This window comes from Pongo abelii, chromosome 6 (assembly GCF_028885655.2).
Source record: "Pongo abelii isolate AG06213 chromosome 6, NHGRI_mPonAbe1-v2.0_pri, whole genome shotgun sequence".
Lineage (NCBI taxonomy): Eukaryota > Metazoa > Chordata > Mammalia > Primates > Hominidae > Pongo > Pongo abelii.
The window spans coordinates 26,338,423-26,362,604 of NC_071991.2; the positions used below are offsets into that span (position 1 = coordinate 26,338,423).

The 24,182-nt window shown below is 41.7% G+C and overlaps 1 long non-coding RNA gene across 1 annotated transcript; it reads right to left on the minus strand.

Moving 5' to 3' along the window:
• Positions 1–6,857: 6,857 nt before the first annotated feature.
• On the minus strand, positions 6,858–11,269 carry LOC112131341 (uncharacterized). The gene is made up of 3 exons (XR_002913434.3): positions 10,360–11,269; positions 8,818–9,111; positions 6,858–8,023 (listed from the first exon to the last, which is right to left on the minus strand). It is a non-coding gene; the product is annotated as an uncharacterized LOC112131341 (long non-coding RNA).
• Positions 11,270–24,182: the final 12,913 nt, after the last annotated feature.

The following is a 24,182-nucleotide window of genomic DNA, read 5'->3' on the forward strand; positions in this document are numbered from 1 at the left end:
TTGGGCTGTCTCTGAGATCCTGCAGGAGAAATTTGCTTCCTTCAGAAAGTCTGTGGGTTCTCTCAGCTTTCCTGGTTCATTCCTGCAGTAGTTCTGAAGCAAAAGTTCATGATGTGAGTTTCCACAGACAGCTCTGAGTGGGAGCTGCAATCTATTTCTGCCTCCTGTCTGCTATTTTTGTCAAAAAACTGATTTTAAAATTCCTCTTTATTTCTACTAAATCAGAAAATTAAAAGCCAAAATGCTAGATCAGGAATAATAATTGGATGAGATGGTGTTGGGCATATGGTTAAGATTGAAACTTAGAATCAGGTGGTTTCTGATTGCATTCCAGTTCTGCCATTTATGAGCTATATGATATGAATACAGTTTCTTGACCTGTCTTGTGCTTGACTCTTCATCCGTACAGTGAGGATCATACTGCCTAAATCCTAGGGTTTTGGTAAAATTAAAGCAATTAGTACAAATAAAGGTGCCCAAAGTTTGCCCAGCACATAACAAGTGTACAGGAAATTTATTAGCTCTTATTTGTTGATTCTGTTAGATCATGATCAATATTAAGCCTGAAAACAAGGTGGCCACATCAGTGATTTGTAACTCATGTTTATTCTAGTCAGTCCGAGGCTGTAATAGTAGTCGAGTGTTTATGATACTATCCTTTTTTAAAAAACTATTAATATTTTTATTGGCAAATAAGAGTTGTGTACATTATGAGGTACAATGTGATGTTTGAATATATGTACATAATATGAAATGATTATGTTGAGTTAAATAACACATGAACTCACCTATCATTTTTTGTGGTGAGACACTTGAAATTTACTCTTAGTTATTTTAAAATATACAGTAATTATTGTTTACTGTAGTCACCCTGCTTTGCAATAGATATCAAAACGTATTTACCCTGTCTATGTGAAATTGCATTCTTTGATCAACAACTCTCTGTTTTCTTCCCACCACACCCAGCCTCTGGTAAAGATTATTCCACTTTCTACTTTTTTGAGTTAAACTGTATTCTTGCAGTATTTGTCTTTCTGTGCCACGGTTATTCCATCTAGCATAATGTCTTCTAAATTCATCTATATTGTTTCAAATGATGGGATTTACCCCTTTTTAAAGGCTGAACAATATTCCATTGTGTATCCAATATTTTTTTTAAAAATTAATTTAAAAGGCCAGGTGTGGTGACTCGCACCTGTAATCCCAGCACTTTGGGAGGCCGAGGGGGGGTGCATCGCCTGAGGTCAGGAGTTCGAGTCCAGTCTGGCCAACATGGCGAAACCCCATCTCTACTAAAAATAACAAAAATTAGCTGGGTGTGGTGGCGGGTGCCCATAACCCCAGCGACTTGGGAGATTGAGGCAGGAGAATCGCTTGAACCCAGGAGGCAGAGGTTGCAGTGAGCTGAGATGGTGCCGTTGCACTCCAGCCTGGGCAACAAGAGTGAAACTCCATCTCAAAAAAAAAAAATAAAATAAATATATTTACTGATTGAAAAACTCATGTTATGGAAGGATATTTCTGTGTTAAAGAACATATTAATGTAATTCAGCATATACATATCTTAATAGCTAATTTGTACTGAGCACTAACCATAATACTACTTATGTGTTAATAAATTTAATTCTCACAGTAACTGAATAACATTGGTATTACACTTATCCTCATTTTGCAGAGAAAGAACCAGAGCCATGGATAGAAAGGACTTGCTCATAATAGTAGAATATTAAAACACAGGCAAATATGTCTCCAGAGATAACACTCCTGAGTACAACAATAAAAACCCTCTTTAACCAGAAAAGAAACAATTAACACTCACTTTTAATAAAAATTAACAAAAATGGAATAATTAAATACATTTTCATTGTTCTGCGTGTTTATGAATGTATCAAATGGTACATAAGAAATAAGCCAGAAAAAATGTTAGTTAATATTTTAATGAATAAAATTGGAAAGTAGTTAATTATTATTTGCAGATGATATCTTTGTTTTGCTAACAAAAGCAACTAAAAGATAATTTTAAAGGTCCATTCAGGTGGGTAGGCAAAATTTTAAGATATTCCCCAGGATTGCCAGCCTGTTGCACACCTGCTGTGGAATCCTTTTTCCTTGATTGTAAAAGAATGTGTGACTGTGTTGGAAAATCATTCATAAAATTAGGTTGTTAATGTGTTGCTTTTGTGTTCATCAAAAGGGAGATTATCCTGATTGGGCTAAACTGAATCAGAGGTGCTTTTAAGAGAAAGGGACACATGATAGAAAAACATCCCACGTGGCCTGGAAATAAGTGACTTCTATGTGGGCCATGCTGTAAGCTGCTTATGGAGGCCGCATGGCAGGAAATATATTTGTATATTATCATTTCTGCCTCCCACATGTTGCTTCCAGTAGGGAGGACAGGAGAATCTCATTGCAGAGGAAAAAAGGGGGGGGTCTTAGTCATGCAATAAATAATCACCTTATCTGAGATAGCTTAAGATAAACAGAGGAGACCACAACACAACCACATCAATTAGAGGAAAAAAGCAGTCTGGTTGAAAGAGCCCACTGGCATTGAAACGGGAAAAGTTCCCTTGTCCCCCTCACAGAGTGTGTGATGCGGGTGTGGTTCACTTCTTCGGTGCTCCACTGCACTAGGGAAGCATACAGACAGGCAGACCGATCCCACGGCAGTGTCTAGCGGTAAATGTTTACAGTTCCTGAAGCCCCAGTGGGCATGTGTTACAGGGCGCTCTCTTAGTTTGCCATCTATAGGCAGCTCATATTAACCAGCTCAATTAGACCCCCTTCCTTATCACCAGGACAGGGGGATTTCTGTATCCTGGGGTTTCTTGCCTTGATGTACCAGAATAATCGGATCACACGTGGGCTTGGAGAATGAGGGTAAAGTTTTATTGAGTGGCAGTAGCTCTCAGCCAATGGGGGAGGCAGAAGGGAGATGTTCTTTCCCTGGAGTTGGGCCGCTTGATGGCCCTGGCTCTCCTCCGACTGCCCGGACCAAACTCAGCCTAGTCCTACCAGTTGATGGCCTGCTGGTGTGCTGGTGCCTGCGGGTGTGCTCTTCTGCCAGCGTGCTCCTCTCGACGTCCTCTTGAGGACCAGCCACTTGCATCTTCTTCTACCGATGTGCTCCTCTCCACGTCTGGTCACTTGTGTCTCTGCCTTGCTAGAGTCCCGGGTTTTTATAGGCCCAGGATGGGGGCATGGTGGGCCAGGGTGGTCCTGGAAAATACATTTAGGCACAAGGGCAGAAGTGCCTGTCCTCACTCAGGTCCGTGGGGGTGGACCCCTGGCCAGTGACAGCGCCCTCCTCTACCCAGCAGTTCCCTTCCCCACTTCCATATTATTTAAATGGACCATGTTCTTCCCTTCCCAGCACTCCTATATCAGCCTTATGAGGCAACATTTAGTAAGCTGTAGTGAATGGTCAGCCTCTGGGATACCAATAGTCTACCAAAAAGGCTGAACTCATTCTAATTAAATCAGCATGTCTGCATCATTCTGGTGACCCTGTTTTACATTATCCTAGATACCTTCCTAGAATTAAAATTATCATGAAAAAGCATACCTAATTTTTCATTTTCACAATTGAAAAGTTTTGAAAACAATAATTTTAATAATGAACTTTGCTAATTTTAGAGGATTCTACTATACTGTAATCCAACATATATATTTCTTTTTTTTTTTTTTTTTTTGGAGACAGAGTCTCACTCCATCACCCAGACTGAAGTGCAGTGGTGTGATCTCAGCTCACTGCAACCTCAACTCCCAGATTCAAGCCCTTCTCCTCCCTCAGCCTCCAGAGTAGCTGGGACTCCAGGCATGCACCACCACACCTGGTTAATTTTTGCATTTTTAGTAGAGATGAGGTTTCATCATGTTTGACAGGCTGGTCTTGAACTCCTGACCTCAAGTAATCCACCCACCTCAGCCTCCCAAAATGCTGGGATTACAGATATGAGCCACTGCATCTGTCCATAATATATTTCTTGAAAGCATGAACAGTTATGTGGATATTTGCTCTTAGATTAACATAATAAAAGTAACAAAACATTTCAAATCGGATAAAGTTAGTCGAAACCACATCTTTTCAATGGCTTAGCATAGTTGCCATGCTTTTTGAAATGGCCAGATTACTAACAAGAAGCAAAGACCAGATTTAGGATTTGCTCCATTATTAAGTTCTTGATATTTCAGGGCAGTACAAGAATTTCGATAGGTAGGAAAATGCATACAATATACACACATGGCTTTTCTCTGATTTGCTTTAACATTAAAAGATTGAAGATTACAAATCTAATCTCTTAATTTACAGTAAATTTAAAAAGGATTTATTTTTCTGCCAAGAAAATAATTATATAAAATTAATGGGTAACAGATGCCTTTAGCTGCCAGAAAATAGCATAACTAGATTCAGTAAGTATGTAGCCATGCAAATAACAGTCCATTACATTAAGACCCTAATAAGTGCATGTGGAAAACATTTCTGTGTAATGTTGTGCACCTTCACTCTGCACTTTCTTCTGCCTGTTTACAGAGATACCAATTTCCCCTGAGTAACTCAGGGTGAATACTGGGAATTGAGAATTCTGTGTTCAGAGGGATTACTACAAACATCATTAATACATAATATACATAATACATAATATACATAATAATAAAGACATTTTATAAATCTTATTCTGCCTCACAAAGGCTTTTAGTAAAAAAAAGTTTCTTTACAGTGCTCAAATTGAATTCATGAAAAATTTCAATATTCTAGGTAAGTCAGAGACACTTAAGTGTCAACAAAATTTCATAATACATACTTGAATGAGATAAAGTCTTCTTAACTAAGAATTTTATTTTATTTTATCACTACATTTAGAGAAGAATAAAAAACCGGTACTTTGAGCCAAATAACAGTGTTTGGCATGTGAGTACCACCCAAACAAGTGCTCTTCATCATCATCATTAAAATGGCAATCCACGTGCTTTCCTGGCACCAGGTGGCCTGTTTTCCACTGATATAAAGCGGAGAAGGCTTTATATTGAAATAATGAAGGAAGGTGATATAAATTCAATACCTGTATGAAATACAACTTATAATAAAAAGCAGAAAGAAATCTTACCACTAATGCATCTCCTATAAAATATCACCAGAAATTAACTGGTTATTATCCTCAGTTTTCCTTCCATGAAAAATGGGCAGGGATGCATTGTAAGGAACATCAAAAGAGAACAGATGAAGTAGCCAAAGGAAACAGGTTATCTGATCAGACAGCTAAGTCAAAGGTGAGGAAGCCTCAAAGAATTAACACACTTCAAGCCCTTCGAACATAGGAAGGCTCCATAAGAGAAATTAAACCTCAGTATTTCTCTGCGGAAATAGAATGGGCCGCTTCTTGAGGGTGTATTTTCATCTCTCAGTATGGCTACAGTCAGAGGACAGAGGATGGCAAACTGCATTTGCCAGCCTCAAGCCAAGGAAAGTCTTTAAAATCCTTCAACAAGCTTTTCACTTAGGAAAGGATAAATCTTATCATTGTGTTCAGAGATTCTTTTCAGGCCGAAAACCTCCAAGTTGGTTAAGCATGTAACCTCTCTAGCTCACTCCCAACAGGAATTGACACAACTGGCAGAAGCCCAACCCCAGGAAATAGGAACACCTCTGTTTAACTCAAGGGATTTGGTATTAGTGAAAACTCTCTCCTTCCCTAAACTCAAACTGGGAAGGGCCCTACACTGATTTTCTTTCAAGCCCCTTGGCAGTAAAAGTTACAGGTATCAAATTCTGAATGCATCACAGTCAAAGCCTGAAGAGCTGAGGGAACAACCTCTGACAGCCTAGAGGAATGTCCTGAATATCAATGTGGAGACATAGAAGATCTTAACCTGAAAATCATAAAAGATAAGTAACTGAGTGAGAGCTACTCATCTTACTCAATCCCATCTACCTCACCAGATACTTTTAAGAAATTCTACATTTCCTCTCAAAATTCACCCCCAAATATTAGACCTTCTTTTTAATGCATATTTGCTGGAAATTTCAATTATACATAGAATTGCGTTTGTAACTTCATAAATTCCCAAAGGAAAATGTTATAGCTTGGCAAGTAAAGTTTTAAACAGAAACTATTTACTACACCACTTTTGCAGGAATTGTTATATTCACGCTATTATTTGCAATAGAACTGTACACTGTGGCACCCACAATGTGGAATTCTGGTTGTAAAATTCTAATTGCTGAAATAATTTGCCTAATTATTATCTTTGTAAAAGGATTAGCAGTTGCAGAAAAGATTTAGTCAAGGTTGTTTTGCTTATAGCAGGAGTAATAGTTATGGATAGGAAGTAAGCATGGAAGTTTTACTATCGTTAAGTTTGATAGGACTTTGTATTAAAGATTAGCAATATGGTGCACTCTAAGCTATGGAAAGAAGGTTATAAAAAGATTTTATATAAGAAAATATCTTGTATGGTAAATTCTTGTCCTGAAAGGAAATGACTGGTTGTTTAAAGGAAGGATGTTTAGGACAAGTCAGAAATTTTAAGAATCTTGTAAGAGGGCCTGTCATGAAAGAATTTAATAATTAAAGGAAAGAAATTGCTAAGATTAACACTAAAGTTATTTTAGCCACCCAATAACGTATTCTCCCAATGATATTGTAAGTTATAAAAGATGGCCTAAACCTAATATTATTCCCTAATGGCAAGTCATGGGGGAAATGTATGTTTTCTCAAAAGAAATGTTACTTTTATATTAACATTTCTGGCAATGTACAGCAACATCTAGTGGAGACAAACTGGTATTACAATCCATTGGTGTAGCTAAGAGCTAACAAACTCTGCTGTCACAGTTATGGTCTATAGGACCTCTACTAACAATGGTAAGCTAAATACTCATATTCTAACCCTATATTTCAAGCCTTCTTGAAAAATGTATCTCTTTTCACCTAGAAACAATTAAACTTCAAATGGTGCTATGAACAGAGCAACACATGGACACACCATTCTTTTAAGAACCCTTAGATCAAACTCAGAAGGAGCCCCAACTGCTGTCCCCCTGCCACAGCACTCCTTTTCTTTCTTTTCCTTTTTTCTCTCTTCTTTTGTTTTTTGAGATAGAGTCTCGCTCTGTCACACAGGCTGGAGTGCAATGGCGTGATCTCAGCTTACTGCAACCTCTGCCTCCCAGGTTCAAGCGATTCTCCTGCCTCAGCTTCCTGAGTAGCTGGGAATACAGGCGGATGCCACCACGCCTGGCTAATTTTTGTATTTTTAGTAGAGATTGGGTTTCACCATGTTGGCTGGTCTTGAACTCCTGACCTCATTATCCACCCACCTTGGCCTCCTAAAGTGCTGAAATTACAGTCGTGAGCCACCGCACCCGGCCCACAGCACTCCTTTCCAACAGGAAGTACTCAGAAAGAGTTATGTTTGCCAAGTCCAGCTTGGTCGTGGAGACCCTAACCCAGCAGCACTAGAGGAATTAAAGACACACACACAGAAATATAGCATGTGGAGTGGGAAATCAGGGGATTCACAGCCTTCAGAGCTGAGAGCCATGAGCAGATTTACCCACATATTTATTGACAGCAAGCCAGTGATAAGTATTGTTTCTATAGATTCTAGATTAACTAAAAGCACTCCTTACAGGAAACAAAAGGATAGGCCGAAACAAAGGGATGGGCTCTGGCTAGTTATCTGCAGCAGGAACATGTCCTTAAGGCACAGGTCACTCATACTATTGTTTGTGGTTTAGGAATGCCTATAAGTGGTTTTCCGCCCTGGATGGGCCAGGTGTTCCTTGCCCTCATTCCGGTAAACCACAACGTTCCAGCACGGGCGTCATGGCCATCATGAACATGTCACAGTGCTGCAGAGATTTTGTTTATGGCCAGTTTTGGGGCCAGTTTATGTCCAGATTTGGGGGCTTGTTCCCCAGCATGTCCCCCTTCTTGTTTTTGCAGGGCAATAAAAGCAAAGGCAGCTTTATCACGGTGAGCTACTTCTTCCAGGAGTCGGGATCTGTATCTGCAGACTACACAAAGACAAACAACACAGGTTAATCACACAATCATCATTGAAATCACAGAGCTTCCAAGTGTTTTTATCCATTTTAATGGGTTACTGGCTGCTAATCCGTCTGCAGCTCCTTCAAGCACTCCAGTTCCTGGTATTAAGGTCAGATGTGCCTGGGATGCTTTAAATATTTGTTCTTTTAACTTTGCAATATCCAAATACCAGTTTGTAGAGTGTCCTTCTAGATGCTTTTTTATTTGTTCCCAAATTTTGATCTTATTAAGAGCCATTAATAGCTTCCACAAATCCTTATGTTAAACTCCTTCAGCGGGCCATATCATTTGAGGTTGAGATGCCACTATACTGCCATGTTTCCAGATAATAAGAACTCTTGCCATACTTCTTACCATTTCTACCATCTGACTGTTTTGTTCAGACCAGCTGAACATAGTGTGGCCATGGCACACAGACTCAGAGGTGCAATTCAAGCTAAACATCCCCTTCGGAGACCAATCAATTATGATTCCTAAGGAATCATTGCACAGCACCTCTGCCTGTTCTGCAATGCAATCTTCCCAAACAAGTACATTCATTTTTTCTGGCCAGGTTCAATTCTGTTTACAAATAGGTTTTTGAGGGTGGTATGCCTTAATTATAGGAGCAGATTCATTATGGTAAATACTGAGATCAGAAAGCATGTGTAACTGTGTCATAGAGTGATTACCTCCAGGCAGTATTACCAGCCAAGATTGATAGATACGCCCAATAAGTATAATTGTTCTCTGTGTCAGCCCTCACTGAAGGAATACTCACAGCAATGGTGATCACCGCTCTCATAGCTATCATTAAATTACTCATTGTGACTGGTCGTCCTGCTTTCCTCAGGTTTTCTTCCACCATCTGTGACAGCTTCTTGACCTTTCCCCAAGTAGGTGGCTGTGTTCCACAGGTGTAGCTCATGACAGTTGGGGTCCTCCTCAGCGTCAGTCTTGACATGGCTGCAACCGGGGGGTCCTCAGGATGCTCCCAGAATCTCTTCCTCAGCATCTGGCTCATGATAAGGTTTTAGGTGTCTTGATGGTATCTAAATCGGCTGCTGGTTCTGGCCTGGAGAAACACAAGCATAACCTCTACCCCAAGTTATTATTTTACCTATTTCCCAACTTTTTGTTATCAGATCTCTCCACCAAACAAGTTGTTCTGCTTCTGTCTTTGCAGCTGGTTTCCGTAGATGCTATTCAGCTGCTGATAGCATCTGGTCCTTAGGCAGGCTCAAAAAATTTAAAGTCAATAATGCTAGATTCAATTGTATATGCAGTGTCCCATAGTCCCTGTTTCCCCCCGCCCCTCTGTTTTTGCAACTGTTGTTTTAGGGAAAGATTCATTCTTTCCACTATGGCTTGTCCTTGAGAATTATATGGGATACCAGTAATGTGTTTAATATTCCACATAGCGAAAAATGTAGCTAGAGCTTGGCTAGTACAGCCTGGGGCATTATCTGTTTTAATAGAAGCTGGAATGCCCATCACCTCAAACATTGCAAAAGGTGACATTTAACACAGACAGAAGACTCTCCTAATTGGCATGTAGCCCAAAGTGAAAAAAGGTGTCCACATATATAAGCTAGTCTCCCAAACGAGGGAACATGTGTGACATCCATTTGCTAAAGAGAATTAGGTTCCAATCCTCGAGGATTAACTCCTCCTGTAAAAGATGAGGAATGCACCATTTGGCAAATTGGGCATCACTGGATAATAGCTTTAGCTTCTTTCCAGGTAATGCTGTATCGGCGTTTGAGACCAGACGCATTAACATGGGTTAAATTGTGAAAGTGTCTAGCATTAGATATTGCAGTAGCAACTAGGCAATCAGCCATTTGATTCCCTTAAGTTAAAGGTCCTGGAAGAGGTGTATAAGCCCTAATGTGAGTGCTGTAAAAAGGGTGCATTCTACTCCTAACTGCTATTTGCAATTGGGTAAGTAAAGTCATCAGTTGTTCATCTGTATGAAATCGTAACTGAGCATTTTCAATTAACTGTGTGGAATGAACCACGTATGAAGAATCAGAAATCACATTAATAGGCATATTAAAAGCAGTCAATACCTCAATTACAGCTATAAGCTCTGCTTTTTGAGCTGAAGTATAGGGCATCTGAAAAACTTTACCTTTCGAGCCAGAATAAGAAGCTTTACCATTACTAGACACTACAAGGAGCCCAGGGACCCCAAAGCAGGAAGCAAAGGATGTTTCTCCCACCTGGAGCCCAGACCTGTTGCAGAAGGCACAGTCCCAGCTCCCAGAGCCGGGCAGGGATCCAGGCCGGGTGGGGGAGGGGGCGCCCAGGCTGAGCTCACCTGCTGCGGTGGGTCCTAGGGTCCCCGGCTTGTGGAGAGAGGCTGGCGCTGTTCCTTGGCTCCGCTCCCCAACCGGCAAAGCGCCAGGAAGTCGGGCTCCCGGAGGTCTCCAGGCTCTAGCCCACCAGCGCCCAGGCCACACCCACCGCGTCCCCTCCACCCCCACACACGGTGTGGAGTGTCCCGACCCAGCGTCAGCCGGCAGGGCCCTGCAGCTCCTGCGGATGCCCAGAAGCGCGGAGCCCCTTCCCACTCGGGCCTGGAGACCACTCTAAACTGGCTCGTCGGCCCTGGGACTCGGGCTCTGGCTCCCGTGGTCTAACCCCTCCTGGGGGCTGTGTCCTGGAGGGATGCCAGGTCGCTGGAGACCTCTGGGTCGCCCTGGCTCCTGGCGGCTCCTGGTGCCACGCGGTCCAGAACTGGCTTGTCTGACCTGAGAGGGACAGAGCGATGCGGCTGGCGGGGCTGGGGGTCCCCGGCTAGGTGGGAGAGCGGTGGGGCTGCTGCTGACCGGAGCAGCCTGGGTCTGTTCGGGAACCGTCGCCCTGAGGCCCCTCCGCCCCGCAAACCCTCCGGGTGCAGTTTGGGAGTGAAGCCGGACACCAAACACCATCCACGCTCAGCCCCACGGGGGTCCAGGAGTCCCGAGCCCAAGCCCCTGCACCAGTATTTTAATTTTTTTAAAAATCCTGAGGGTTAAAGTCAGGCAAGTCAGCTGACTCAGTGTTTGCCTCCTGCTGCCTAGATGTGACCGGCGTCTTTTGCTGGCAGTCAGAGACCAAGCCCCCCCAGGCCTTCCAGGACCCCCTGACTGGTGAGGACATCCTCTGCAATTATGAGCAGCACTGAGGTGCTCCCTACCCAGGGTCACTGCCTAAGCCGGCTAGAGGCCCAGCAGGGGGCACTGGAGCTGTGAGACCCAACCTCCCAGAACCTGCCTCCTCCTGCCCAAGGAGGCTGCACACCCTCACTCAGGGCTGTGAGGGGAATCAGGGCAGCTCACAGGCTAAGGGGCCGCTGAAGGCAGTTTTTGTGGACAGGTGACTTGCGAGCCTGGAGGAAGAGTTGGGGTGTGTGTGTGTGAGAGAGAGAGACAGAGGGAATTCTCCCATGCCAGGCCATCTGCGTGTCTCAGTAGTGTAGGAGTGAACAGCAGCATCTGTGCAGAGGAGCAGCATCTGTGCAGAGGAGCAGCATGTGGACAGAGTCACAGGCTGGTTGGATCACAACAAATCCTTGTGGGTCAAGGAGAGCGGGTTCCCTGGTCAGCTGCGGTCTGGGTTTTGTGTTTGCCTTTTCCTGCTGTTCCAATAAGCCAGGACACTGGGGCCAGATTGCCCTCAGCCATGGCCAAGGGTTCCCTGACAAGCTGCGGAGGACGAATTCCCTTCCCAGCCCAGGGGCACAGGTCAGAGCAGCCTGTTCAGTGTGGATCTGAGCTCAGAGAGTGGACGCAACTGTCTCAGAGTCACAGAGCACATCAGTGGCAGGGCCCGTGTCCCTGACCCCCAAGCTCTGTGTCTCTGAGGAAATAGTCCACCCAAGAGCATGAGAGTTCTCTGAGCATGGACTCCCTGGCAGGTGAGGTCATTTTACCCATTATCTGTTTTCATCCTCACTGTGTGTGTGGTTTGTGTCAATGTCCCCACTGTTACAATGTCCCCAGGAAACTTAGGCACAGTGAGGAGCAAAGGCCTGTGCAAAGCTACAGAGCTCAGAAGTGGCTGAGCTGACCAGACAGGCTTCCTTCACCATTGCTCTGCTCCATTTGGAGGTTGAACAATATGCCTTGGGACCAACAGCCACAAGCTTGTGTGGGCTCAGGGGAGATATTCATAAAAAACTAGAATCCATGAAGCTTCCAGCCCCACTCATTTCTGCAGGGGCAGGTGGCTGTGCTTGGCATGGGCTCCTCATTGCTCAAAATAGAGCCTTCTCTTCCAGATAGAGCCTATTGTCCCAAAGGTGAGTGAGGTTGCAGCCCAACCTGGGCAGGGTGATATCTTCTGGGCTAGACTAGAAACTCAAGCCTTGCAGCTGGACAAGTTATGACTTCTGTCCTGCCTCAGTCACTCCTAGGTCGAACAACTCTGGCCACATCACTTTCTAAGCTGCTGTTTCCTTATCTTTAAGATGGTGACAGTGACATCTCTTTCCCACCGTAGATATTGGTGTTTAGTAAGACGTCAGCCTTAGGAGTTGGCCTGCATATTCTCTGGCATTACCCAATGGCTGTATTTGTGAGTTTTCCCTGGTCTATGGGGACTTTTCTGAGGGCAGAGGGCAGGGAACAGGTGTCACTTGACTCAGGACCCAGGCAGACACAGCACAGCCAGAACCAGAGGGGGCAGGGCCTGGGTATGAATTGGAATCCAGGCATCTGGCCCAGTTTTTCTGGCTCTGTCTTCTTCCCCACCTTTTCCAAACTGGTCCGAGGATCAGATTTGCCATGCCACCCAGACATCGTGGTGGCCCTGTCTGAACAAGCAGCCTCAGAATTTCTCTGGTGCCAGCTGGACGACTCAGAGAGAAAAACTGGTCACCAATTTCTGCTTCAAGCGGGTAGGGAAGAAAGCTACCACTTGCAGCTACTTATTATGTATCACCAGCCAGGCACTTTTCCTATTTAGTGGTCACCTCAGCTAAGTCATAAAGACACAGAAAGGAGTGCCTTGCCCCAGGTTCACAGCTGATAAGTGGGGTGTGGGAGAGGAGGTGCTGAAATCCACATTTATCTAAACCTTTCAGATCCATGTGCATTTCTCCATTTTTACCACATTGTCCTCTCCTTGGTGACAGCCTGGGCTGCTGCTCCTGCCTCTCACTGGCCTCTCTGCCTCCAAGCTGCCTGTGCCTTAGGAAGCTCCATGTTGCGCTTTCAAACCAGCAGCCCAATCCATCCCTCACCTACTTGTGCCCTTCAATGACTCTCATTGTCCTCAGAAAATGACCCTGGCTCCTAGGTGTCCACACCTTTGTGGCCCCAGGCGCAGTGGCTCACACCTGTAATCCCAACACTTTAGGAGGCCGAGGTGGGTGGATCACCTGAGGTCAGGAGTTCGAGACCAACCTGACTAACATGGCAAAGCCCAGTCTCTACTAAATATACAAAAATCAGCCAGGCACAGTGGCGAGCACCTGTAATCCCAGTTACTCGGGAGGCTGAGACATGAGAATAGCTTGAACCCGGGAGGCAGAGGTTGCAGTGAGCAGAGGTCATGCCATTGCACTCCAGTCTGGGTGACAGGGCAAGAGTCCGTCTCAAAAAAAGAAAAAGCAAAGAAAAATGAAAAAATGAAATAAGGTGATCTAAACCCCTTCTTTCAGAATCCTGAACCTGATAATCCTGTTGCTATTTGGTGTTAAAAAATGTGCTTCGAGATGTTTCTTTTTCGGTGGGGGGCAGGGGAATGGAGTCTCACTCTGTCACCCAGGCTGGAGTGCAGTGTCACAATTCAGAGATTTTTCTTTAATGATAATCTCAGTCTCTTTAATGATAATTCACCGGCCTTCGCTGCACTGCCAGGAGACCTTGAGATGTCCCCCTTCCCTCTTTATGAAAATGTGCTATGTTTCTAGACAACATGGAAAAATAGAAAAGTACAATTATAAATAAAAAAGCAAGTACGGATGAAAACTTATGGTAGACTTTATATAAACCCCCAAAACAGGCAACACTCAAATGTATATTGTTTATAGATAAAATTGCATAAAGTAAATGATAACACAAAATTCAGATAGTGGTTACATTGGAATAGGAGGTTAATAGGAGACTTTGGAGGTATCCACTTCTCAGGAGTGTGTGAGGGTTTTATGTAGCCAGACTGAAAGTTTCATGAGAGTAGAGACCAATATTTTCTTTTCTTCATTTTATTTCCTAAGCCTAGCAAAAAGGATGGCACATCGTGTCTGCTAACACACACTTTTCAGTTAAATGAATAAATATACACCCTTGTAAACGGTCAAGCTATGCAGATCAAGACTTTATTATTATTAGTTACTATAGCTAATTAATAGATTCAAATAGAAGGTAATAAACCGTAGGATTCAGAAAGCACTACTGAAAGTTTAATGTTAAAGTAGCACTCTTGGGTAAATTAAAACTCTTAGTTTCTAAATTTGTGACCATTATAATTACATTTAAATCGCCACATGAGTATGAAACATGAAATCTGACTGAAGGCAAGCATAATTTAGAGGAAAAGCCAAAAAAAGAAAAAAAATGAAAACCTCACCGGGTCAGGGTCACATCTGCAAGTTCTACTCTGTGCTGTTTTTTAAAGACAGAGTCTCACTCTGTCATCCAGGCTGGAGTGCAGCGGTGCCAGCTCGGCTTTGCCTCCTGGGTTTAAGCAATTCTCTGCCTCACCCTCCCGAGTAGCGGGGATTACAGGCGCCCACTATGTCCGGCTATCTTTTGTATTATTAGTAGAGACGGGATTTCACCATCTTGGCCAGACTGGTCTCGAACTCCTGACCTCATGATCCACCCGCCTCGGCCTCCCAGAGTGCTGGGATTACAGGCATGAGCCACCGCGCGCCCTCTGTGCTATTTATTTTATTTATTTATTTTTGTATTTTTAGTAGAGACAGGGTTTCACCATGTTGGTCAGGCTGGTCTCGAACTCCTGACCTTGTGATCTGCCCGCCTCGGCCTCCCAAAGTGCTGGGATTACAGGCGTGAGCCACCGCGCCCGGCCTTCTGTGCTTCTTTTAAGGAAATAGTTCTCTCTTCTGGTGGAGAGGGAGGCTGGCTGGAGGACCCTGGGCCCCTCTGTCCTCCCCGAGGTGGCAGTCGCTGATTTCTGCTCAGGTGTGAGGGGCGCCGCGATGCCCTGGGCCTGAGGCTGCCAGGCCCCGCTCCTCCTCACTCCCCTGAACTCTTCCACGGTGGGTGTCTCTGTGCCCCTGCATCTTCCTGTGCGTCCCTCTGATGAAAGGGGCGGTGGCAGCATGAAGCTGGTGGGAGGAACTGGCTGCAGGCTGAGGAGGGCTCGCCCAGCTGCGGGACATGCTCTGGTTGACCTTGGCTTTCTGTGCACCGAGCTGGGTCTCGACCCAAGCCTCAGCCGAGGCGTCCCGGGGCTGAGCGACCCTGGGCGTGGGTGCTCCAGCTGCTGCTGCGGTTCGTGTTGTGCTCGGCTGGGCGGCGGCTGATACCAGCGCCCACCAGAAGTGCAGGAGCCATCCCGCAGGTGAGAGGAGGTGCTAGCTAGCCATGGTCCCTGAAAACCAGGCTCTGCTGACAAATCTCAGACGCCAGGAACAGAACCCAGAGAAACTGCCCGAGAAACTTGAGCCAAACGGATGGACTGTTGGAGTAGCTGAGGGTGAAGCTGCGGTAACTCCTCAAAGTGGAACAGCAAAGCCAGCACCAGAGATAGACAAGAAAAACAAAATTTCAAAGAAAATTAGAAGAAATCAAAGGCAGAGGCTAAAGCAGCGAAAAACCCTCCACACCACAATAGAAACGGAATTGATGAAGGAGTCTGAGAAACGAATCTTAGTCACAGAGAGAAAGGACAGCAGTGAACATGGTCAGGTGCTGATGATTCTGGTCCACTGGATCCCACCATCCCTGGGACAGTAAATACCATCCCAGTCACCACCCAGCAAGTTACCACCGCAGCATTTCCCGTGTGTTCCAAAATGAATAAAGCTGATTCTCATCACAAGTGCAAATAAAAAGTCATTTATCATGTTTTTAATCTAAACTGTCACAGTTTAGTTTCCTATTTTGTTCTTTTTGTGCTAAAACATTTGTTTTTCATTATTTGAGACAGAGTCTCGCTTTGTCACCCAGGCAGGAGTATGGTGGTGCAATCTCAGCTCACTGAAACCTCTGCCTCCCGGGTTCAATTAATTCTCCTACCTCAGCCTGTCCAGTAGCTGAAAACTACAGGCGTGTGCCACCACACCTGGCAAATTTTTGTATTTTTAGTAGAGACGGTTTTTCATCGTGTTTGCCAGGCTGGTCTCAAACTTCTGACCTCAGGTGATGCACCTGCCTCAGACTCCCAAAGTGTTGGGATTACAGGCGTGAGCCACCGCATCCGGCCAAACATTTGTTTTTCATATATTTTTCATTTCTTTAAGGCAGAGTCTCACTCCTGCCCAGGCTGGAGTGCAGTGGCATGATCTCAGGTCACTGCAGCCTCTGCCTTGTAGGTTTGAGCAATTCTCCTGCATCAGCCTCTTAAGTAACTGGGATTACAGGTGCCTGCCACCACATCCAGCTAATTTTTGTATTTTTAGTAGAGACAGAGTTTCACCATGTTGGCCAGGCTGGTCTCGAACTCCTGACCTCAGGTGATATACTTGCTTTGGCCTCCCAAAGTGCTGGGATAACAGGCATGAGCCATCGCGCCCAGCCACATTTGTTTTTTGTGGCAGCCACAGTTCCTGTCTAGATATATTTTGAACTTTTGTATGTTAAGTGTAACATAAAAACTGTTATGTTTTAGGTAATGTAAGATTGGTGCACACAAACCTTACAGATTACTGTAGGGTTCAGCAAATGATGTATATAATGACATTTATATCTCTAGTTTTTGATGTATAAATCTTCCTTCAGAAAAGATTGGCTTCTTTAAAAAATGACTCCACAAATTCAGGTTTTATAAAATGGCACAGTAGTAAAAAAAAAAAATTTTTTTTTTTTTTTGAGACAAGGTTTCACTCTTTTTGCCCAGGCTAGAGTGCAATGGCATGATCTCGGCTCACTGTAACCTCCACCTCCCGGATTCAAGTGATTCTCCTGCCTCCTCTTCCTGAGTAGCTGGGATTACAGGGGTGCACCACCGCGCCCAGCTAGTTTTTGTATATTTAGTAGAGACAGGATTTCACCATGTTGGTTAGGCTGGTCTTGAACGCCTGATCTCAGGTGATCCGCCTGCCTCAGCCTCCCAAAGTGTTGGGATTACTGGCGTGAGCCACCGTGCCTGGCCTAAAAATGGATATTTTTAATTAATAATTTGTGTTTTCAAACATGCTGAAGTCTTGTTTTAGTAAGTCTGGGGATAGTTGACTTGTTTTTTTATGGGGTTTTCAAAAATTTTATTGATTGATAAGTAAACAAATCATTTTCTTTCAAATTTCATAGATCTATTAAAGTGTCAAATATATTTTTAATTAAAAAATGTCTTTCAGTATTGTTTCAGGGATTTAGGTCTAGTTGAATCTGCTCAACCTGTTAATCATTGTCTCCTGCCAGATTCCAAATCACTGTCAGTGTGCCTGTATGACTCTTCTTTCCATAGTCTTTGAATTAAATTTGTGTTACTTCTTTGAATGATAATACAGCTCATATGTTTCAAATGAAACCACAAGGTAAAATGAGTTATGACTTAGTATAAAGAAGCTGTTAGCAACTCAGTATTACGTATACAGATGGATGTGGCTCAACAAGAATTTAGACAAAAATATTGAACTATAACGGGTTGCCATGACTTAGTCTCTAATGAGTTTATAGATAAATCTGTATTTCAGCACATATATCCAGTTGTGTTCAGTACCTCTAAAGGTGGTATATCAAGAATTCTTATGCTACTGTCTGAGAAAACAGAGTCTGCTGTTACCTAAGAAGGCAACCAGAAGGCCGGCCAGGCGCTGTGGCTCATGCCTGTAATCCCAGCACTTTGGGAGGCCAGGGCAAGTGGATCACCTGAGGTCAGGAGTTCGAGAACAGCCTGACCAACACGGTGAAACCCGGTTTCTACTAAAAATACAAAAATTAGCCGGGTGTGGTGGCACACGCCTGTAATACCAGCTACTCAGGAGGCTGAGGCAGGAGAATGGCCTGAACCTGGGAGGCGGAGGTTGCAGTAAGCAGAGATTGCGCCATTGCACTCCAGCCTGGGCAACAAGAGTGAAACTCTGTCTCGGGGGAAAAAAAAATAAATGAACTGGAAGGCATTTTTATAACCTTGCACCACATAACTAAAAGCTGAAAGGTAGTACTAATAAATGCAAACTACATCACCTGGAAAACGGTAATCCAGAATGTCACTTTCGATATTTAAGTATTTGAATTTTGATATTAAAAATTTGGTAAAATAAAGCTTTTGGTAAGCTTTGTGTAGCTTGACATCAGCATAAAGTAGGAAAATATCTTAAAAACAAAAACCTACACCAAAAAAAACTAACCAATGCTTATATATTGATCTTTGTGCTGTGGGAGTCCAAAGCAAAACATTTGGTGAACTTGATATTTATTTTGAGCATATTGGCATAGTGATAAAATTATCTGAGTGATACATGTCCACATCTCAAAAATACAGCCTTGTACTATGAATAATGCAAAGTCTTTTTCCTCAAGAGGATCCTGATTCTCAACCCAACACATATGGCAACGCTTTCCATTGGTTCCTCCAAACTGAGGCCTCATTAAGGCTCAAATATGGAGTGAGAGGGATCCAGCAACAGACAATGTGAAACAAGGATGAGGTAGGATGGTCAGCTCTTAAGGCTCAGGAATTGCTTGGGGAATCCCAATATAATGATGTCAACTATAAAGCTTACTGGGTTAAAAAAACAAAAATCAAAACATAAAAAGCTGAAAATTCCATGAGTTGACTTTGGTGGGAAGGAGACTGTAGAATTTTAAGCAGTTGTGCCAAAAGGATTGAGTCAGAAGGACATTTATCTAAGGATTATTAAGGCAAAGGTTTACAAACACATAAGTATTTGTTCCAAATCTTATTACCGTAGCAATATTCTTTTCTGTAATGTCAGCTTCCCCAAGCTAGGGATGCCATAGACAAACTAAGACAAGTGCCTAATATGTTGTAGGTAATTAGTTTCTAATTTCAACAAACTTTCAATAAACTCTGTTTCATGTATAAATCTCATTGAAAAGCACTATGCAGTAGCTATTTCTCTCAGTGATTTCTGGGATTTTCTGTTGCTTGATTCAAAACCAACCTTATTTGAACCCAATCATTTCTAAAGTTCCAAATGTAATAACAAAAGAGAGTAGAAATGAAACCAAGTCAACCCACGCACTTCATGTCCAATATATTTGGTTCTGCAAATGAACCAAAAACCACACAAGCTAAACAATAGTGAGTTTAAAATTCAACCTAATTTCAATTGTAGCAGTCAAAACCATATGCTAAAATTAGCAAAGCCATAATGCAGAATCCCTTAGGGTGTTATTCCAGGAAAAATAATAAAATTCTTATTTTGGCATTTTTCAGAAAGAATAAATACACTAAATATGACAAAATATACCGTTATTAAAAATCTTTGAAATATAAATTCTTATTCTTAAATATTTGCTATATTTAGAAGAGCCTTTCAGTGAAAAACGCTTATAGCTACTATGTATAAATTAAAACAGCCCTTGGAAAAATAGTATCTTTTATTAATAATGTAGATTGAAACTCCAAGGATGTAAAGTAATTTCTCCTGGGCACATAGCTCATGTCCCAAATCAAGCTCAAATGAAGATATGTAACAGTCATAAGTTATATTATTAAATTAAAATACTTCTAGAAATAAAAATAAAAGGAGAGTTATAAAAACAAAAACAAATTAAAAAAAGGAATTAGATTCCTCACAATTACTCCTAAGGTATGGATTAAACATCAATGAACCTGGAGGACATTATGCTAAGTAAAATAAGTCAGCAGAGAAAATAACCCACTTAATATTATTTCTTTTCTTTTTTTTTTTTTTTGAGACGGAATTTTTCTCTCGTTGCCTAGGCTGGAGTACAATGGCGTGATCTTGGCTCACCACAACCTCCACCTCCCGGATTCAAGCAATTCTCCTGCCTCAGCCTCCAGAGTAGCTGGGATTACAGGCATGCGCCACCATATCCGGCTAATTCTTCATTTTCAGTAGACAGGGTTTCTCCATGTTGGTCAGGCTGGTCTCGAACTCCTGACCTCAGGTGATCTGCCCGCCTGGGTTTCCCAAAGTGTTGGGATTCCAGGTGTGAGCCACCTGCCCGGCCACATAATATTATTTTCCATGTAGAGTGTACAAAAAATTTAAACCATAGAAGCAGAGAGTAGAATGATGATTGCCTGGAATTGGGGGTGGAGGAGATGTTGGTCCAAAGTAATGGGTCTTCCTTATGTCTCTTACCTTAACATATAAGCTATTCTTCTCTGTTTTGATTCACCAAGGAATGGAATTATATCCTGAAAATCAAAACTGAAGGAATTATGTATTTGTTAAAGCAATGCAGGTTGTATACTGAAATTTCAGAGGCTTAGAAAGATAACATATCTTCTGCTCACATCACCATCCCCTGTGGTTTTTTTTTCCTTTCCTTTCTTTCTTTTATTTTTCTTTGTTTCCTTCTGGTTAAGAGGACTTCTTCGTGATTTTTCAGGAATCACATTATATTTTATCTACTATCTGCATTCTTTTTCTTCAGTGACCACATTTAAAAAGAGATGCAGAAAAGACACATTTGCTTCTTATCCACACATCACTTTCACTCACTATTAGTCAATGTGGGTAGAGCTGAGAATAGCAGTTTCCTGGCAGGACAGCCACTTCTTAGCAATATAGAAATCAATGAAAGAAAAGTATAAGTCTTTCATAAAAAGCTAATGTATTTTAGGCAAAATAAGCATATGAATCATAGTAAAATGCTTCTGGTAAAATAAAGATTCATTTTGTTGATTTCTATTGCGCCAGGTAATATTTCACCAAAGGCTAGCAAATGTATAACCAAAAAAGTAATATTGTTTGAAATAAGAATATTGTGAATAAAGTTATTCTGTCAATAGAACAACATTATGACTTCATACAATAGTCTTACCTGTAGCTGTACGACATCAAATGCTTTTTATTAAAAATTGTATTTTATACAAGTATTCAATTTCTATCACCTTTCTTCTCTATTTCAATGTCTTCTTCACTTTATACCCATAAAAAACAAGCCAGTTGGTGCCAGGAAAGCACATGGTGCTATTGCCATTTTAATGATGACAATGAAGAGCACTCGTTTGAGTAGCACTTGTGTGCAAAACACTGTTATTTAACACAAAGTATTGGTTTTCTATTTTTCCCTAAATTTACTGATAAAATTTTTAGCTAAGAAGACTTTATCTCATTAAAGTGTGTTTTATAAAATTTGGTTGACATTTAAGTGTCTCTGACTTACCTGGAATATTATAATTTTTCATGAATCCAGGTTGAGTACTATAAATAAACAATCTTTTACTAAAAGCCTTTCTGAGGCAGAGTAGGATACATCAGATTTTATTATAATATGGTAAAAGTGTGTTAACCATGTTCCCAGTAATCCCTCTGAACACAGAATTCTCAGTTCCCAGTATTCACCTTGAGTCGCTCAGGGGAAATTGGTATCTCTGTAAGCAGGCAGAAGAAGGTGCCCAGTGGAGGTGTACCACATTGCATGGAAATGCTGTCCACATGCACCTATGGGGTCTTAATTTAATTGGGCTGTGATTTGCATGACTAGATACTTACTGAATCTGGTCATACTGTTTTTGGCAGCTAATGGCATTTGTTCCCCATCAGTTTTCTACAATTATTTGCTTTGCTGAAAAATAAATCTTTTGCTAATTGAAAGACCAGATTTGCAATTTTCAATCTTTACATGTGAAAGCAAATCAGAGAATAATAATATGTGTATGTAGCATGCATTTTCCTGCCTATCAAAATTCTTCTTGTATTGCCTTGGAAACCCTAGGAAGCTACTGAAGAATTCTCCCTTCAAGTTGTTTAGCCAGATTTTAGATTTCAAAAGATCCAGAACTTAATAATTGAGCAAAGCAAAAATCTTCTTTGCTTCTTTTTAGTAATCTGGTCATTTCAAAAAGCATGGCAATTATGCAAAGCTATTGATTTTTTTTTATCAATTTTTGATTAATTTTATCCCATCTCAAATGTTTTAACTGTTACTTTTATCTTGTTAAACTAAGAGAAACTATCTACATAACTGTTTATGCATTCACCCCTGTAATCCCAACACTTTGGGAGGCTGAGGTGAGTAGATCACTTGAGGTCAGGAGTTCCAGACCAGCCTTGCCAATATGGCAAAACCCCATTTCTACTAAAATGTAAAAATTAGCTGGGCATAGTGGCGTGCACCTGTAATCCCAGTTACTTGGGAGGCTGAGGCAGGAGAATAGCTTGCACCCGGGATGCAGAAGTTGCAGTGAGCTGAGATCACACCACTGCACTCCAGCATAGGTGACAGAGCGAGACTCCATTTCAATAAATAAATAAAAAATAGGTGCAGAATAAGCACTTGGCAAAATTCAACATATGCTCATGATAAATCTCTGAATAAAATAGGTATATGACAAATGCACCTCAAGCCAATGTACGCCAGATATACCAAAAAAATGCACGCTAACAACATATTAAGCAAGGAAATGTTGTAAGCTTTTACTCTAAAAGCTAGAACAAGACAAGAATGCCCACTTCGGTCAGTCTTATTAAACATAGTATTAAATGTCCAAGTCAGAAAATTTAGAGAATAAAATCAAAGGCATCCAGCTTGGAAAAAAAGTTAAATTATCCCTGTTTACAGATGACATACTCTTAGGTATAGAAAAGCCTAAGACTTCACTTAGAACTAATAAACAAATTTATTAAACTTGCAAAATACAAAATCAACACACAAGAGTCAGTAGCATTTCTACACAAGAAAAATTAACTATCTCAAAATGAAATTAAAAGCAATCTCATCTACAATAAATGTAATAACTACACTTTGAAATCAGTTTAACCAAAAAGTTAAAACACCTTACATTATAATCTAAAGAACATTAAAGGAAGAAATTAAATACTACACCAATAAAAAAAAGTACTAATTCATGAATTGGCATTAATATTGTTAAATATCCATATTACAGAAAATAATCTGCAGATATAACACAATCTTTATCAAAATACCAGTGACATACTTAATAAAAATTAAATATATATATATCTAAAATTTATATGGTACCCCACAAAAGATCCTGCATAGCCAAAGCAATCAAGAAAAAAAAAAAAAACAACTAAAGTTATTACCCTACCTGACTTTGAAATATACTACCAAGCTATAGTACTCAAAACAGTATGGTACTTGAATAAAAACAGACACATATGCCAGTGGAGCAGTAAAGACAAACCAGGAATATATCCATGTATTTACAGCTAACTCAATTTAAATATAGGTAACACTTTCTTAGGGAAATGGCAGTATCTTTAATAAATGGTGCTGAGAAAATTATAGCAACATGCAGAGCAATATAATGAGACCCTCATTTCACACCATATATAAAAATCTACTCAAATAGTTTAATTACTTAAATGTAAGGCCTGAATCTCTGAAACTACTACAAAAAATATAGAGTAAAAGCCCCATTACATTGGTCTAGGCAGTAATTCTTTTGATTTAACCTCAAAATCCCAGAGAATCAAAGGTAAAATTGATGTCAGATTACTTCAAATTATTAATAAAAAGCTGCTGAAAAAAATCTGATACAACAAACAGGACAAGAAAAGTAAAAAATGGGACAAAATATTTGCAAACCATACATGTGACAAGACGTTAATATAAAAAAAAAAAATGTAAGAAACTTGGCCAGGCTGCAGGCTCATGCCTGTTATTCCAGCACTTTGGGAGACCAAGGCAGGCAGATCACTTGAAGTCAGGAGTTAAGAGACCAGCCTGGCCAACATGGTGAAACCCCATCTCTACTAAAAATACAAAAATTAGCCAGGCATGGTTGTGGGGGCCTGTAATCCCAGGTACTTGGGAGGCTGAGGCAGGAGAATCGCTTGAACCCAGGAGGCAGAGGTTGCAGTGAGCCAAGATTGCACCACTGCACTCCAGTCTGGGCAAC